General features: G+C 42.0%; 1 pseudogene; it reads left to right on the top strand.

The window, feature by feature from the left end:
* Positions 1-3,338: 3,338 nt before the first annotated feature.
* Positions 3,339-19,368, top strand: part of LOC121630455 — a 55,190-nt pseudogene continuing 39,160 nt past the window's right edge.

Here is a 19,368-nt window from a genome sequence, read left to right on the forward strand (position 1 = left end):
GTTCCTCCTTCTCGTCTAAAGCCATCAACCATGCTTCTCTCCCTGCTGTCCATATCTCATCACTCACCAAAATCTAGCTGAGGCTCTAAAGGAGATGGACTGGACTAGCCTCATGTGATGACATCATAGCGAATAGTGACATCTTCTTCTCCAAAATTAAAGATGTCATATCTTCATTTACAAGGAGGAGAAAGAAACATAAAACCAGTAAAAAGTAATCTACTGTGGCTCAGTGAGGAAATTAATTAGGAAAAGGGACCAGTTACTTCAAAAATCACTTAAAACTGGTCGTACTTCTGATAGACAACTTTTCACGTCTGCAAGAAACAAAGTCATTTACACAATGAGCAAAGCCAAGGCAAATTTTTATATGGCAATTATTGAATCTGCTAAAATAAATTCCAGAAAGATTTGGCATCACATTAGTAAATTAACTGGCAAGAAACTGAACATGGTAAAGAATTACAGCTACAACTAAATAATCAACTTGTTAAAGATCCTCTCGTAGTGGCAACCGAATTTAATTCTTGTTTTAGAAATTCAGTCAGCTTTTTACTTCATGTGAAAACGAACCCTAACGAGTCTCTGCCTATCTTCATGATAGCTGAAATGAGTGTTTCAGATGTAGCTTACACTGTAAGTGAATTAAAAACTTCAAAAGCTAAGGATACATATGGTCTGGACACAAATTTTTTAAAGCTACACAAAGACTCCTTGATACGTCCAATAATACATTTAATAAATCTGTAAATTAGACACTCATTTGTTCCGGTAGCATGGAAAGTGGTTATAATTACTCCAATTTTTAAATCTGCTAATAAAGCAGATGTTAAGAATTACAGACCAATTAGCATACTGCCTACAATATCTAAAACAATGGAAAAATGGGTCACTAAACAATTAATAAATCATTTAATTATGGGTTTCACCCCCTTGCATGCTATGTAGTTTGGTTTCCGTGCAAATCTCTCAACTGAAACAACAATAAATGTTTTTCTTGAGAAAATTAAATTTTCTTTAGAATCTTACCCTTGTGTTGGTGCATTTTTCCTTGATTTAAAAAGGGCTTTTGATACGGTTGACCACCAAACATTATTAACTAGGTTAATAAAATTCAATCTTACTTGTCAAATTTATTTATTTTTTTTATTTAACCTTTATTTAACCAGGTAAAAAATGTTTGAGAACCAGTTCTCATTTGCAAACAATTTAAAACCGAACCCAATGTGTGACTGTCAGCGGTATCAAATCCCCATATCTTGATTGTCAGGGTGGAGTACCACAAGGCTCCATACTCGGACCTATTTTATTTTCATTATATATTAATGATTAGCTTAATGTTTTTAATGATCTTATTATTGTGTTTTACGCAGATGATGCTGTCATTTTTACTAAAGCAAAATCTGTCAATGAAACCTCAGAGAAGTTAACATCAGCAATGTCCTGTGTAGACAAGTGGCTGACCAAATCAAGTCTCTTACTAAGTTCAAATAAACTGTCTGTATGCTACTTTCCAAACATCTACCATCAAATGTCTCTTTAAGTGTGTTATTGAAAGGAGAGGAGCTCCAGTTTGTACATGAATTTAAATATCTTGGAAACATCTTGGATTCTACTTTATCTTTTAAAAAACATGTAAAATACATATCAAAAAGTTTTAAATTTAATATTGACAATTTTAGGCAAATTCGATCATCATTGCCAGAAAATGCAGCTAAAATGTTTCTACACAGTATGATTTTTTCTCACATTGAATACTGCATTACTAACTGGTCACTGACAAATACGACAGCATTAAAAGCAACAGAATCACTTATAATAAAGTTTTAAAAGTATTTGATAGAAAATCGTTACCTTTTCATCATTGCCTCATACTCCAGAAATATAGTTTTCTTTAAGTTTTGCAAATTTTAGAAAATTTAAACTAGCCTGCTCAGTATATAAGGTCTTAAATGGACTCGCTCCACCACCCTTGGGTGAGTTTATTATGGTCAAAACAAGTACTAGTGGCAGGGTAACAAGAGCCTCTACCAGAGGTGACTGTGTAACACCTTATAGACGCATTACATTCAGTCAGCAGGTGTTATCAGTCAGCAGGTGTTATCAGTCAGCAGGTGTTATCAGTCAGCAGGTGTTATCTCAGGGGTTCAGAAATCTGGAACAACATCCCAGCTGCAATAAGAGTCTCTACCACATTCAATACATTTAAAACCAGTTTGAAGAGATGGCTCAAGAGGAGCCAGATCTGTGATCACTGATGTTATGCTTTTATGTAAATATCACTGTTTTATGTCATGATTGTCTTTTATTGTGCTTTCTACTATGTCCTACCATTTGATCTTAGTATGTTTATTGTGTGTAGTTGTAATGTTTTATGATGTTTTTATCTCTCTGCCAGGGACTACAGATGTAAACTAGCCTAACTCTGGCATATTTACATTTATATGTTCATAAATATGCATTGTCCCTTTGAAAATAAAACAAACAAACAAACAAAAAACAAGAAAACTCAGATCTGGCAACCAGAACCTTCTCCCAGCACCAGGCTGTCAGCCATGGCCTTCTCCTCTCTGGGGCCTCGGCTGGAATCAGCTGGATCAATCAGGATGTCAGACTCCCTTTAAAAGCCTTAAAAACACTTGTTCCTTGCTGCTTTTGACAAATAGCTTTGTAGCCGACTTTTTGACTGTTATGTTCTAAACTGTAAATTAATTCCCACTTTTATTATTATTTTAGAATCATTATGCTGTAATCTTGATTATTTTAAAACTATTGCTATAAATCTTGTTTGTCTCAGAACTGAAGCACCTTGAGATGTTGAATAATACATTTTAAACAAATAAAATGTATTATTATTGTTATTATTGTACTAAATAACATCTACCGAACAGACTGAGCTGTCGGCTTTGTATGAACAAACAACATCTGGAATAAGGGTTAAAGGATCTTTCCCCTCCTGATGTCTGTCCAGCTTATCAAGCAGATAAACTTCATTTGTGGGACACAACGAGCCTTAATGTGAAAAGTATTTCAGTCCACTGGTTTGAGATGAAGTTACGCCCAGTGAACTCCTTCCTAACCCTCCATCTCTCCAGCTCTCCCTCCTTCCCTCCGTCCAGCATCCTGTCATCTCGCCGTCAGATATTAAACGGAAATGCTCCGTATTGTTTGTAGGATGCTCAACCGCTATTGATCCCAGTCTGCCTCTTACTCCCTCCCTCCCTCCCTCCCACCACACTCACGCTTCCCACCTCCCCCAGCCTCTCGGCTTTCTTGGACTGCAGCAGAAAATCCGCTGCATCGGAGAAGACAAGAAAGAAGAAATCAGGGTGCGATGCTTCGTACCTGCGAGGCCGTGTAGAGGAGGAGATCAGGGAGCTGCTACTCCAGACTCATCCGGCTCGTGCGATGCTGCTCCTCCCTGCAAACTGTAAGATTTTCCTTTTTTCTCTTCTAGTTAAATCTCAGCTCTAACTTCACCTTCCTCCGCTTCGTGCTCTGCTCACATCTCATCTTTTCTCCATCATTTCTGCAAACACATGACTAATGTGTAAAACGAAAGGAGCCACTTGGAGAAATGACAGCAAATTGATGAATAAAGAGCGCGTGCGGGTGATGGACGGGAAAGTTTGGGAACTTTCCAACTTGCTCAGTAATTCCCATCCCAAATGTTTGACCAGGATAGTCTGTGAAGGGATGTTTTCTCTCGGTAAAGGTTTATTTTCAGCCGGAATTCAGCTGCATTTCAGGCTGAGAGTTTTTAGGAAATGCGGCAAAAAGAGAGATGGAGGCTAAATTCAGAGATTTGTGACATTCAGGATCATTTACGTGTGTATTTCGGTGTGTGTGTGTGTGTGTGTTATCAACGCGATCAATGGTCGTGCAGAGTTTGTGCACGCGCTACGAGGCAACCCCCGACTTTCTGGTCCTGTGAGCACACACACGCGGCGGGGCTGAATCTGCAGTGAGCTGCGCAGTGAGAACATCCAGCCTGCGCGCGACGCAACGATGCTCGTCTCTCCGCGGGGAGGATTGATTCCCAGGCAACAGGGCAGAGCCAAAAATCTAATTATGGGACGCGACTTGCGCCAAAAGACTACAGCGGTGATTGATGCTACTTCCTGCGCGGCGCGCGCTCTGTTCCCCGAGGAGCCAACAAGCCGAGCTGCACGTGGAAGCAGTGCGCGCGGAACAAAAGGGGAGGGAAGTGACAAATGAGTTCAGGATCAAGCTTTTTCCAAACTTCCCATCATCCCACTGAAAAATCTGACCAGGTGTTTGCTTCACAGCAGCTCTCTGATTGGACAAACGCCCCCTTTGAACAGATATTTGTCCAGTGTGTAGATGATATTTACCTAGGCCTGCACGTGCAGACACCATTGTTTGGTTTAGCTCAGCAGGCAGCAGGTTCATCATTGAGCTTCTTTTGTTATTGTTTTATCACCTTTATGTGAGTTTCCATGCCTGGGCTTTAGGATGCAGACTGGAGCAGAAACACACCTTCAAGCGTTTTGTTGACTTTTCTGACTTCTTGGCTGTTTGGTGGTAAAATAAAAAAATTAAAAGTGTATTCTGCTGTTTGGAAAATTCGTATATTTGTTTAATGGCTTTTAAAGGTTTAATTCAACTTCTGCTGCTGCAGGAAGCTGTTGCTTTATATGGTTTTCAGTACATGACGTGGCCACTGTCTCAGCAGCATTGTTTTCATTAGAAATGGGCAATACCACCATTTTCTTATTGATACAATACCATCAGTTTATGGTACTTTTAATTCATACTGATACCAATACTGTTTTGCCCCTTAAAGGAAAATCCCGATTGTACAGTGTGCACTAATAATTTTAATGCAAGGGCAACATGGAATATAAATAAAAACCCAAGAAGAACATCAATATCTGGATAAAATGCATTTAAAACAAACTGATGATTAAATTGCAAATATGATCAAATAAATCTTAAAATGATAAAATAATGAAAACAAATGAATTAATATGTGATTATTCATATTTATCAAATGAAAATAAAAATGTTATAGTAAAATGATAAATATTAAAAACACACAAGCAAAAACGTGCTTTAGCAGTAAAATATCAAAACAAAACCTCATCATCACCAACAGTAGCAGCATAGAAGGACTACACTGTGGCTTCACCTGCTTTTTATCACCTAAAACTATCAGAAGTGAAAACGATAGCATTGGTATCTCGATCTTAAAAAAAGTATAGAATCCGGCTGATACTGAAGCATCGACTCCAGAATATGGATACGGCCATCTCTAGTTTCCATCATCTGAAAACACAACAATAGAACGACCATGAAGGTTAATTCCAACCCTTACCAAGTACTAGCATCTAGAGCCAGAACCATTTATGGTAAAAATAAATAAATTAAGGAAGGAATTGCTTATAGAAGTGGAAAACAATGATAACTGAAAACATCGTGCCGCTCCCCCCTCCAACTTCCTGCTAATATCAGAGAAAGTGGACGACATCTCAGGAACACGGACACTCAGGGATGTGTAGTGTAGTATTAGTACAATATTTGAGTTTTTAAAGTAGCTCAACTATATTACCAAAAGTATTGGGACGTCATTTCATATCATTGAATTCAGGTGTTCCAATACCGTCCGTGGCCACAGGGTTTGGTGGATGGATTATTGGGATGAATTAGAGCGAAGACCCGGAAGAGGTGAAGGTGTTATAGCTGCACAGGGTGGACCGACTCTAAATCAAACCCTACACATTAAGATCAAGAGACTTTGTTGTCGTAAACTTACAAAGAAATTTTGTTTGTGACAGACACATAGCAGCAACACAATAGTAGCTATTACTTAACCCCTTACGATGCAGACGTACCGGCCCCGGTACACGACCACTAATCAACAACACTGCAGCCATGTGTGCAAGCCCCTCCGTCATGAATGCCCACAATACACACATCAAACTAAAGCTCAAAGTCTCGTCTTTCCCGTGATATAAACCATTTTGACACGCAGCAACCACAGCGCTAACACTAAAGCCTTTTTACAGAAAAGTTTAAATGTTGACTTTCCTTACCTTTGAGGGCTCTCTATTGATACCTTGCAGCTGACGTCACAGACGCGTTCCACTGCGTTCGAATGCTTGCCGCCGCCATATTGAGTACCTGCGCTGCGTACCTGAACCACACAGGTAGTCGGAGATGCCGTCAAAATGCTGTGCAGTTGGGTGTGACAAAAAGAAAGGAGACGGAGATATAGCTTTTTATCGATTACCAAAGGAAGAAGAACGTCGTCAGAGATGGCTTTCAGCGATCAGGAGGGTTAACTGGACGCCGACTGCAAGTAGCCGTCTGTGCAGTGTACATTTCATATCAGGTGAGTTTCAATGCAAGCTAGGAGAGCTAGCTTTAGCTAGCGGGGTTTGATGAACAAACTTTTTGGAGAAGTAAGTGATTAGATTAAATCCGATTAGACCCTTTGTGCCACAAATGCATTGATTTACAGTTTTCAGTTTCTGTAAATGCTGCTAGTGCACAGACGTGGCCATAAATAAAACAATAGGGAAACCGATTAAAATATCCGCTGCTGTTTAACCGATCGTCAGTTATTATTAAGACGGCACAGACTGCAGAGAAGCGTCCAGATTTAATCTAATCACTTACTTCTCTAAAAAGTTTGTTCATCAAACCCCGCTAGCTAAAGTTAGCTCTCCTAGCTTGCATTGAAACTCACCTGATATGAAATGTACACTGCACAGACGGCTACTTGCAGTCGGCATCCAGTTAACCCTCCTGATCGCCGAAAGTCATCTCTGACGACGTTCTTCTTCCTTTGGTAATCGATAAAAAGCTATATCTCCGTCTCCTTTCTTTTTGTCACACCCAACTGCACAGCATTTTGACGGCATCTCCGACTACCTGTGTGGTTCAGGTACGCAGCGCAGGTACTCAATATGGCGGCGGCAAGCATTCGAACGCAGTGGAACGCGTCTGTGACGTCTGCTGCAAGGTATCAATTGGTCAAACATCAATATTTCCCATCAAGATTGGTCTCATTCTGTCTGTACAGGTTAGGCGAGGACAAAAAAGTTTTTTCCTGTGTGTTCTAAAGTGTATAACTTTTTATCAGTAATACTTACAGTGATTCTGATTGCTGTGGGTGAAACTAGAGAGTGTTACCTTTACAAAGAGCCCAAGCCTGTACTTACAATCCAGAGGGTTCAATAACAGCAGTAATTCTAATTTGGAGGTCACATTACAGGCGTTTTTGCCAAAATGACCCCGCTTGGTAAGGGGTTAAAGTTACTGACAGATTATGATTACATTTTCAGGAAATATCAGAAATGGAATAAAGGCTCTGGCTCTGGCGAGGTCTACCCCGAGTGCTTCTGGTTACGGAATAAGAACGATGTGCAAATAAAAGCACGATAAAAGCCAGATAGATAGCAACACAGTGCTGAAAGGTACAGTATGGAGCATACTAAAAATGTATACATTCACATATATATATATATATATATATATATATATATATATATATATATATATAAACTTTATTTGCAGACACAGGTCCATAAAACACAAACCTAAAAAAATCGAGAAATACCATATTAATTATGCTATTTTGATTAATATATTAATTATATATTAATTATTAATTAATATAATTATATAATATATCAATATAACAATATATGCTCAAAAAGCATTTCATTTTCATTCAAATGGATTTTTGGTGAATCAAAGAATAGATACAGACATTCATTTTGTAAACTTAAGCTCTAGTAATGTCTGAAAAAATGCATTTAATTGAATTCTAATTCAAAACAGTAGAAAAAGAAATAGAAAATATCCGTGTTTCCAGCTTTAATGTGTGGCCCAAAATGAACAGACCTAAAGTTAAAGTGTCATTTTAAGTACTTTAACTAGCAGCTCTGTTCTCTGATTCAGAGTCTCCAACGTGTTACAGAACTTCTAACTTTAACAGGATTAATGTCTGATGGTAAGCCAGGACAGGGTCAGCTAGCAGCAGCTTTGCTGGTCGGGTCCTGGAGCAGAGGGGAACGTCTCCTGCTCTGACTGCAGCTGTGGACGGGGGAGGGGCCTGCGGCAGCACCTACGGTTCATTAAGAGTAAACTATACCTGCTGTCATGTGAGTCTCCAAAAGTCTCCAATAACACCATAAAAAGTCTCTAGATTTGTCACTAGTTGCTTTTTAAAAAGAAAGTCTCTAAAGGTCTGAAACCTCGCTAAATATGGCGCCTAACTAGCTAAGCTGGTAACACTGCATTAGCCGATCTTTGACATGTGCATCAGCGTAATTGAAATTGGTCAAAACTTTGCTCAAACCGCTGTTGTGCACCGTTTAGCACTTGTCTTCTGCCCCCTGGTGGAGAACTTTTACACTACAATAATTTTGACATATCACACGGTAATACACCGTACATATAAACAAATCATTTTTATTATTAGTTTTACATTTTGCTAAAACGCTCAGTAAAGATAAAATTTTTTATTTTTTTTATTTTTTTTACCATTATGTCTTGGGTCAGGCTTTAAAACATTTTGTTCCCTCCAGACTGAGACCATACGTAGTCTCCTGTAAGTGGTGGTAATCAAAATAGATGGCATGAAAACAAATAAGCACGTTTTTCCTAAAAAGCTGAAACATCCTTAATAAGCATGATTTCACCGCTAAAATACGTCAGTTATTCAGTTTATCTTCACTTAAAAAGAGATGAGGAAAAAACAAAAACGTGCAAATGATGATAAAATATAAAGACACAGAAAATCCCACTTCAGACACACACACACACATCCAGAGAGTTTCCATCAAATCAGAAGCTGAGCATTCACACGGGGATCCCACAGCAGCTGGCCGAGCTCCAGCAGTCAGTAAACGCCTCACACTTATTATTATGGACGAGCCTTCAGGCAGCCGTGTGCATGTGGAGGAGATCCTGCCTTGGATGCTGTGTTTGGTAGTTTCCTCTGCATCAGTGCATCTGTAAATATGCACATTTATATTCTTGTGCTCAGTAGGTTGATGGTTAATGTGTTTTTATAACTTTTAATCTAACCTCCTCTCTTCTGCTACGCCGGCGTGTTTCACTCCTTCTTCAACCTCCAGACGATGCGTTTAAAGTCCTTGTTGATCCTCTAAAAACGGACCAATAATGCACATAAACGACGCAGGAGACGGACACACTTTCATCCGTGTGCGTCCAGCGTAAATGGGCCTTTAGTCTTTTTTTGTCCAAAATCTTCCTTTTCAACACAGTTAATGAAATTCAGCCAGCTGGTATCTGAGTGTGTGTTATTCACTCGTAGACAGAAAAAACAGCCCAGTTGTCATGCTTTCCGTGTTTGGATTGTCTTTTCTTTTATTGGATTTACTGCAGTGTGTTGGCCTCTGCTTGTTTAATATAAGCTGCATTAAGCGTCTGCATTCAGGTCTCCACTTCAAAGAGTGGCAAACTGTATATTTACAGAAACAAATTAGTCATTATTTATTAAATATGTGCAAATTTGAATAAATATGTGTATTTTGGATTATTTTCTTTCCACTGTTTTGAAATGTTTAAGAAACAAAATGGGTAAAAAAAAAAAAAAGGCTGCAAAGTTATCCCTTTTCTCAGTGACCCACCCCGTATCATCGGCTAATCCAGCATCCATCTTGCATCCTATCTGTAGTTCCCAGAAAATTAAAGTCACATAGTCTAGATAGTTTATATGAATGGCTTCATTTGTTCTTACTGACTATTGTTGAATCTTGTTGTGATTCAGTTTTCACCACAAGCCACATCGCACACACTGAAGCACATTTTAATTCAGTATCATTAACACACAACTGAACACAAGAGGGTTCAGCATGTTACTGAAGAATCAGACCACTGCCCCTCCAACTGGAAGCCGCTGCTCCTCCTGAGCCACATCCACCCCAACGTAGAGCCACATGGAGGTTCTGTGCCATTTCTATGAAATCTTAAAGCTCACTGTGGCATCTTGTGGAGCTGTGTATGGAGCTTTATTCACATGATGTGCATGAGCAAATGTTCACTGTAGCCATCTGTGGGCACCCCAGAAAGCCTGCAGGGCTCTGCACACACCACTTGCATTTACATATTGTCAACCAGTATGTTGCAGGATTTTATCGGGTTGCATATTTTCAGTTTCACATCAGAAACATAGATTTTGGCTTCTCGTCCTGCAGAACGTGGTTTCTTCTTTTAATCCTGCAGAGTGTGACTACGTCTCAGAGTCTCAGAGCGTGCACCTGCTGACTGGTGTGTGCGTGCACGCTTCTTCTGTATTTCGTGCGTTTGGGAGTGATTAATGAGAGTAGCTTGATGGCGTCAGCGAGCCATGACAGCACGACTGCACGGAAATCATTTCTCCTCTCCGTGTACTGCTGATTCAGAGGCTACGGGAATTTTGCTGATTGCTAAAATCACATCATAGGGGTGCTGTCAAAACAACCCCAACCAGCACAACGCAGCTGAAGGCGCGAGGAGTTACCATCGCTGAGGAAATATAATCAACAACAAACACTCTTAGCTTGCCTGTTCATGGGTAGAAAGGCCAAGGTTGAGGGGTGTAGAGGGGGCTTTTGGGTTGGACATTTGGACCAGAATTTCAAGAATTATCTCTGCAGCTCAAACCACGTTGAAAGACTTCTAAATGTCAGCATTAATGGCCATTTGCATAAGGAGAGGAATGGATAGCCTATCATGAATAATGAAATGTCAACAGAACATACCTTTTATACTCTGCACCGCCATCACAACGATGGATTTGAATTTCTTGGCTGTTTGGATTAGAGAGACGGGGAAGAAAAAAGAAGTGAAGACAGACTGACAGTCAGAGGAAGGAAAGACCAGAGATTTTACACAAGCCTGGCAGCTGTCATGCTCCATTATCCATTTTACCTTCATCACATTAAAAGTTCTCTCCGCATTGCAGAGTGGAATCATTGCGTTTTCTTTGTGGCTCTTTGTTACAGGAATGCTTGGCGGCATCTCACGAGGTTTATTCGAGTTTGATCTTTGAACTCAGACATCAAACAGTCAGAGGAGGAGAAGTTTGTAAAGAGAAATGTCTTCACTCTGAAAACTGACTGAGTCCAACTCTCTGACAACACCTCAGCAACACAAAGACCTGATCTTCAGGATTTATTGAGACAGCTGTCATGATCTGTGGGTTTTGGTTTGGGTTTTTTAGTCTGGTCATTCTGTGAATTCTGTTTTGCTTCCTGCTTCCTGTTCATTAGCACACCTGGTTAAATTTGCTCATCTGCCTCACCTGTTCCCTGTTAGTTGTCCTCAGTGTGGACACTATCTCACAGACGTGAGGACACCCCTCGCATTATATCTTTTCATGGGACAACACTATAAAAATGAAACTTTGACATACAGAGCACCAAACTATAAAAACTAAACTCTGATATTCTGTATGTCAAAGTTTAATTTCTTTTTTTATTTTTATTTTTTATTATTATTTATTATTATTATTATTTTATTAAAAAAAGTTTAATTTCTATAGTGTTGTCCCATGAAAAGATAATGAAATATTAGCAAAAATGTGAATGGTGTACTCACTTCTGTGAGAAACTGTAAATACCCCTTGGTTTCAGTGCCAGGTCATTGTCATGTTTCCAGTTTTGTTTGTGTAAGTTATGAAGTTTTGTTATTTAAAATCTTACTTCTGCACCCGTCTGCCTCCTGCCTCTTAGTCCTGCAACTTCTGATTGCCCTCCTTATATGTTACAGCTCTACAGAGGAACCAAACAGATACATAGAGGCAGAACATTAATTAAATATGCTGGATGGAAACAAGCTAACTGATAATCAGTAATAAGAATTCATAGAAAAAACAGAAAAAACCATGAGAACCTCTGACAGGCAAACGGGCTGAAAAACTCCCAGGTTGGGAACCACGGCTCTAGGCGATGCTCAAGATCCAAGCATGGGCCACAGCCCCATGGTTAAGAATCGCTGCAATCAGCCCTGCGGGCACTGGGCATGCTGTTCATGCATCAGTAACGAGTGGCCATGAGCTTTTTCTGTCGATGTCGCTAGACAGACTGGGTAGATTTACATTTGTACAAACTACAAATTTCTCCCCTGAACAATCCTTTGCACTCTTTCAACCGCTGTGAGATAAAAATGGGATAATATCAGGTTGACAACATCAAACCAGCCACATGGTATAATCATTTCAAGTAAGATGACACAGTTGATACCTCAGAGTTTAGCTTATATTTGCATGCTGAATGAACGCATTGGCAAACAGCTCATCTCCCCTTAACAAAATCAAATAGCCCCTTTTTTTGTCTGTGTATGCACCAAAACTGCCCCCAAACTGCAGAACACTGACACTTTTCTCTTTGCCTTGGTGCACAGATGCCTTCATGGCCTCTGGGAGTTTGTGTCTCATCATCTGGCCGTGCACAAAGTTAGTCGGGACACTTTTCCTCCTTCATTTGGCTGCTGCATTGCACCAAATCCTCTTGGGATGCTTCATGTCACTGCGAAGCCCCGAGTCCTTAAATGTTCAAGTGATAGATCCCAGCTGATGTTTTATCTAATGCTGTGGAGCAAAGGTGAGTAGAAACACCATACATCAACCTGCCACGCTCCGTTTGGCAACCCGGGCTTAACACCTCAGTGTGTGCTCCCCCTCAGGTACTGCAGGTATTAATAGGGAAGCATGTTTTCTTTTTCTCCTGTGTTTGGACATTTAGACTCAAGCATATCTCATATATGTGGCTATGTTGTATCACCTAACCCTGAACACTGATAATGAAAGACAGCATATGGACTGGAGGTGTCTCGGATCATGTCAGTCAGTGTGTGTGAATCATTTCATTGATAAAATCAAACTTCAGGTTGTCAGGCGTTAAAGCAGCTATAAGCAGATACGAAGCAGCCTGTCTCTGTAAAGCTTCTGCTCAGACGGCTCAGCCTGGTGGGTTGACGGGTCAAAAATCTCACATTTTCAGCTGTATTATAAAAATGAATAAATGATGTCAAGAAAGAATAATTTCCTTTTACGTGACCCTGGCTTAATTTGATTTGACACAAATGTGCACCGCATGGAAGAGGGAAAAAATGTGTCTGTTGGGCCTTATACGAAGCATGACTAACAACAAGTCCAAACAAAATGGTGCAACAGACAGAGTGATGCTCCACGCGATATGAATATGATGTTATTTAAACTATGAATTCTCTGATAACACCCACACATACACAGTGGAACATGCAAACATACATAATAATACATACAGAAAAAAAAACTAAATGAGATTCAAACCAGGGACCTTCAGGTGACACTCTAACAACCACACTGCCTAAGATTGATTGCATTAGAAAAAATTAACAAATCCAGAACTTCGGATGCCACAAACACTCCAGGAGGTGAAACAAGAAAGCGAAGAGGATGTCTCTGTCAGCCTCCTACAACTTTCTACAGCTTGCAGCTTCCTACAGCCTCTCGCAGCCTTCTGAAACTTTCTACAGTTTCTTACAGCCTCCTGCAGCCTCTTGTAGCCTCTTGTAGCCTTCTGCAACTTTCTACATCTTCTTGCAGCTTCCTTCAGCCTCCTGCAGCATCTTGCAGTGTTCTGCAACTTTTTACATCTTCTTGTGGCTTTCTGCAACTTTTACAGTGCCTTGCAGCCTTCTGCAGCCTCTTGCAGCCTTCTGCAACTTTCTACAGCTTCTTGCAGCTTCCTGCAGCCTCTTGCAGCCTTCTGCAACTTTCTACAGCTTCCTGCAGCCTCTTGCAGCGTCTTGCAGCGTTCTGCTACTTTCTACAGCTTCTTGTGGTTTTTTGCAACTTTTACAGCGTCTTACAGCCTTCTGCAGCCTCTCGCAGCCTTCTGCAACTTTCTACAGCTTCTTGCAGCCTCCTGCAGCCTCTTGTAGCCTTCTGAAACTTTCTACAGCTTCTTACAGCCTCCTGCAGCCTCTTGTAGCCTTCTGAAACTTTCTACAGCTTCTTACAGCCTCCTGCAGCCTCTTGTAGCCTTCTGCAACTTTCTACAGCGCCTTGCAGCCTTCTGCAGCCTCTTGCAGCCTTCTGAAACTTTCTACAGCTTCTTGCAGCCTTCTGCAGCCTCTTGTAGCCTTCTGAAACTTTCTACAGCTTCTTGCAGCCTCCTGCAGCCTCTTGTAGCCTTCTGAAACTTTCTACAGCTTCTTGCAGCCTCCTGCAGCCTCTTGCAGCCTTCTGCAACTTTCTACATCTTCTTGCAGCTTCCTTCAGCCTCCTGCAGCATCTTGCAGTGTTCTGCAACTTTTTACATCTTCTTGTGGCATTCTGCAACTTTTACAGCGCCTTGCAGCCTTCTGCAGCCTCTTGCAGCCTTCTGCAACTTTCTACAGCTTCTTGCAGCTTCATGCAGCCTCTTGTAGCCTTCTGCAACTTTCTACATCTTTTCTCAGCCTCCTGCAGCCTCTTGCAGCCTTCTGAAACTTTCTACAGCTTCTTGCAGCCTCCTGCAGCCTCTTGCAGCCTTCTGAAACTTTCTACAGCTTCTTGCAGCCTCCTGCAGCCTCTCGCAGCCTTCTGAAACTTTCTACAGCTTCTTGCAGCCTCCTGCAGCCTCTTGTAGCCTTCTGAAACTTTCTACAGCTTCTTGCAGCCTCCTGCAGCCTCTTGCAGCCTTCTGCAACTTTCTACATCTTCTTGCAGCTTCCTTCAGCCTCCTGCAGCATCTTGCAGTGTTCTGCAACTTTTTACATCTTCTTGTGGCATTCTGCAACTTTTACAGCGCCTTGCAGCCTTCTGCAGCCTCTTGCAGCCTTCTGCAACTTTCTACAGCTTCTTGCAGCTTCATGCAGCCTCTTGTAGCCTTCTGCAACTTTCTACATCTTTTCTCAGCCTCCTGCAGCCTCTTGCAGCCTTCTGAAACTTTCTACAGCTTCTTGCAGCCTCCTGCAGCCTCTTGCAGCCTTCTGAAACTTTCTACAGCTTCTTGCAGCCTCCTGCAGCCTCTTGCAGCCTTCTGCAACTTTCTACAGCTTCCTGCAGCCTCTTGCAGCGTCTTGCAGCGTTCTGCTACTTTCTACAGCTTCTTGTGGTTTTTTGCAACTTTTACAGCGTCTTACAGCCTTCTGCAGCCTCTTGCAGCCTTCTGCAACTTTCTACATCTTCTTGCAGCTTCCTTCAGCCTCCTGCAGCATCTTGCAGTGTTCTGCAACTTTTTACATCTTCTTGTGGCTTTCTGCAACTTTTACAGCGCCTTGCAGCCTCCTGCAGCCTCTTGCAGCCTTTTGCAACTTTCTACAGCTTCCTGCAGCCTCTTGCAGCATCTTGCAGCCTTCTGCAACTTTCTACAGCTTCTTGCAGCGTCCTGCAGCCTCTTGCAGCATTCTGCAACTTTCTACATCTTCTCGCAGCCTCCTGCAGCCTCCTGCAGCCTCTTGCAGTGTTCTGCTTTCTACAGCTTCTTGTGGCTTTCTGCAATGTTTACAGTGTCTTGCAGCCTTCTGCAGCCTCTTGCAGCCTTCTGCACCTTTCTACATATTCTTGTAGCCTTCTGCAACTTTCTACAGCTTCTCGCAGCCTCCTGCAGCCTCTTGCAGCGTTCTGCTACTTTCTACAGCTTCTTGTGGCTTTCTGCAATGTTTACAGTGTCTTGCAGCCTTCTGCAGCCTCTTGCAGCCTTCTGCACCTTTCTACATATTCCTGCAGCCTCCTGCAACTTATTACAGCTTTTTGCAGCTTCCTACAGCCTCTTGCAGCGTCTTGCGACCTCCTGCACCTCATTGTTATTTCATTCTGCCTCTTGCAACTTCCCGCAACTTTTAGTCTCCTGCAACCTCTTGAGGCATCCTGAAGGCTCTGCCTACACCAAATGGAGAGAAGGTGTCAAGAACAGTCTCCCGTCTGTACTACATGTGAGCAACTACAAATAACTTTGAAATAATGTCTGGTTCTAATTTGAAAAGATTTACACGATTTCATATTAGAGCTCATTTAGTGAAATTAACTCACACAAATGAGTTAATTAGATTTTATTTGATCTGCTGCTGTCATGCCATCAGCAGAATACTCAAATAACGTGAACAAAACTCATCACTGAGCTAAGAACACTTTACGGTTCAGGTGTAATTTCCTGGAACTACTCCAGAAATACTTAAAGGGCATGAAGTGTAATCTGATGGAGTTCTGTTCTTGGGCTTCAAGCTTTGCTGACAGCAAAGTATCATCAGTTAAGTGCACAGCTTATTTCCAGTAAATCTCAGTTTCAAAGACACAATCTTGCTGTAATCTGATTCTAATTGTGTTATTTAAGTTTTTTTCACTGAATAATTCAAACATGTCTGGATCAGAAGCAGAAATGTTTTGTCCCCAGAGACTGAAGGAGGATTCAGTTACAGCCGCGACAGCATCTAAAGAGGAGCTTTCCAACTTATATTTACAGAATGAATCAAACTTGTTGGATTAAATAATCTAGAAAGCTCTCTAAAACATGCACTTATCTTTTTCCATTTCATTGTTAAGCTGCATCTTCTGTCGGCTTCAGGAGGAAGGTTGCTTTGTCTGAGTGTAAAAATGCTCCGTTAGATTTCTTTTCAGTGCTCAGAGGAACTCCTGCAGTCAGTTATATATGACAGACAGCATTTAATCAAGCTAAAGCTACTTTTCTTTCTGTCCCTGCAGGCTGATGGTTTCCTCCACTGAGCTCTGACAGTTTCTGATCAACCATCTCCACTTCAGCTCCCATCCAATGGAATTAGATTAATTAAATCTCACTGTCTTGGAACAGAACATCAGAAAAGTAAAAGACGTTTAGTGCCAGCTAGCCTGAGCCAACATGGATGACGTGCACAACAACAGGACTTCCCTGGTCAAAGGTGCCAAGGACATCGCTAAAGAAGCCAAGAGGCAAGCTGCCAAAAATTTCACCAAAGCTGTGGATCGTGCATCTGATGAATACTCCACCCATCGCAGCTACAACCGCTTCCAGAACGAGGACGAGGAGGACAACAACTACAAAAGTTACTCTCAGCAAGATGGTCGCTACACTGACAACGCAGCCAATGATGAAGAGGGGGCCTCCAGCGATGCCACAGAGGGCCACGACGATGAAGATGAGATCTACGAGGGAGAGTACCAAGGTGTGCCTGCCCATAGCGATGGGAAGCCCAGGGACGGCCAGGTGGCTCTGGGCCAGCCGGTCTCTGACAGCGTTAAGAGCCGCAAGGAGCTGGAGAACGAGAGGCAGGCGGATGAGGAGGAGCTGGCCCAGCAGTACGAGCTCATCATGCAGGAGTGCGGCCATGGGAGGTTCCAGTGGCAGCTCTTCTTCGTACTCGGCCTGGCGCTCATGTCGGACGGCGTGGAGGTGTTTGTGGTGGGCTTCGTCCTGCCCAGTGCTGAGACAGACATGTGTGTCCCCAACTCTGGAGCTGGATGGCTCGGTAAGATTATTTTCTTATGATAAAATCCAAATCATAGACTGAATGTAAAAGATGGACGAGGTCAGCTGGTGTCCAAACTAAAACCAGCTTATTTGCTCCAAAATAATTCTTTAATTCAAAAAACAAAACAAAACAAAATAAAAAAAACCTCCCCATTTCCCCTTTGTTTTAGTTCAAAGACACACAGGTATCAAGATTTTTACATTTAATAAACTACACGTTTAGAAAACTTTATGAACAATATGTGGCCTGGCCCAGGTGGGGGGCATGGGAGGCTGGTGGTTGGCGCTGCTTCATGGTGGTGGGGCGCAGCAGGGCTCCTGATGGGGCTGGTGGGCGCTGGTGCTCCTCTGGGGTGGGCTGGCTGGGGGGTCCCGGGCCCTGATGTCCTGGAGATGCCCCTCCTCCCAGTCGGTAGTGTCCCGTGTTGGAGGGGTCTGTGTTGGCTCAGATGTGCCTCTTCAGGGGTGGGTTGGTGCACACCCCGGTGTCCAGTTGGTGGGTGGCTGAGTTGGGCTGTGGGGGATCAGGTGGTGCAGGGGTGTGAGAGGTGGATTCTTGGTGTGTGGGGGAGATTACAACATGAACAGAACGCAACAGAAAAACACAATGGTGTCCAGCAGCGCGACGTCAGAGTTTAAACCAAGTAAAACATTCACATCTGTTTTACAGCTTATTTGCTCCCACATTCGCAGCTAACGCTAACATGCTAACATGGTGCCGCCATGTTTAGCAGAGACCGGATGAAGTTACCTCACTATGTACATACTTCCAAATAAATCTGATAATGAACTGGAAAATGACAGTTTGTTTATATATTGCATTTCTGAAGTGCATGTAGACCTATCAGATCAGATTACTACAGTAATCTGATTACTTCCAAATATCAGATTTTGATGGTCTTGAGCTCAGTGATGTGATTCCTGTGTGACTGTATTTGATCTGTTTCAGAAGTGAAACCACACAGTTTAAGTGTTTTAGGGGGGAGACGCGGGTGGGCCTGCGGTTTAACATCTAAAAGAAAAAAAGTGAGAGTCGTGGTTTTGGCGACGCATCTGACATTTATCCTGCACGGCCTCCAGAAGCCGGGAATTCAGCTGAAAGACAGCTTTGAAGGCATGAAGAGGGAATCTGCTGCAGCAGATCAAAGTAACCTGAGATACATCCTGCAGGTTGGTAGAAACCTTCGGGTGCTGATGATTGTGTTGCTAATGGCACGGTGGTGGGTGACACTTGCAGCCGTAATCTCATCACTGTGGAAGCAGCCGGTGCGTTGTCATGGCACCAGGTATTTGGGTACACGAGTAGGTGGGATGACTCCCACTCTGGGGAAAAGTTGTGTGTCTGCATGTTTAAATGTTTGTGATTTGTCTGTTTTCTCTCATTGCTAAACTTTGGGGGACAGGACAGTTTTACCATCCACCCTGATTTCTCCCGTTTTCTGACTCATCTCTCTGTGGGGGATGAGAGGGAAAGAATAGAAAGAATGAGTCATTTTACCAACTTCCATAAATAAAGGGATAGATGTACGTGCTCACTGGTGGAGAACAAAACCGACACAACAGAATTAATAGATGCTTTTATCACTTATATTTCTGGGAGGGTCAGTGACTCTGTGAGAGGTTGATAACAGCTCCATCATTGGAGGTCCCGCAGGAAAGAATTAATGAAAGAAATAATAGCATTGATAAAGAAAATGACCCAGAAATCATCCTGCTGGTTCATCAGCTTTAACTGCAGCTTGTGGCTACATGTTTTCTGCATTAAAGGACTAATTTTATCATTATTATAGGTGTAATTAGATTATGTTTAATTGATTTACACCACTTTAGGACCACACAGTGAGGATGGTGAAGCAGGGTGAGTGAATGAATGTGAGAAAAAATACTGAAATATTCCACACACATAAGCCTGGAAGCATGAATGGCCACACAGATGTTTCTCCCTGGATCAGTTCTG

The sequence above is a fragment of the Melanotaenia boesemani genome, chromosome 19, assembly GCF_017639745.1.
Source record: "Melanotaenia boesemani isolate fMelBoe1 chromosome 19, fMelBoe1.pri, whole genome shotgun sequence".
Taxonomy (NCBI): Eukaryota; Metazoa; Chordata; class Actinopteri; order Atheriniformes; family Melanotaeniidae; genus Melanotaenia; species Melanotaenia boesemani.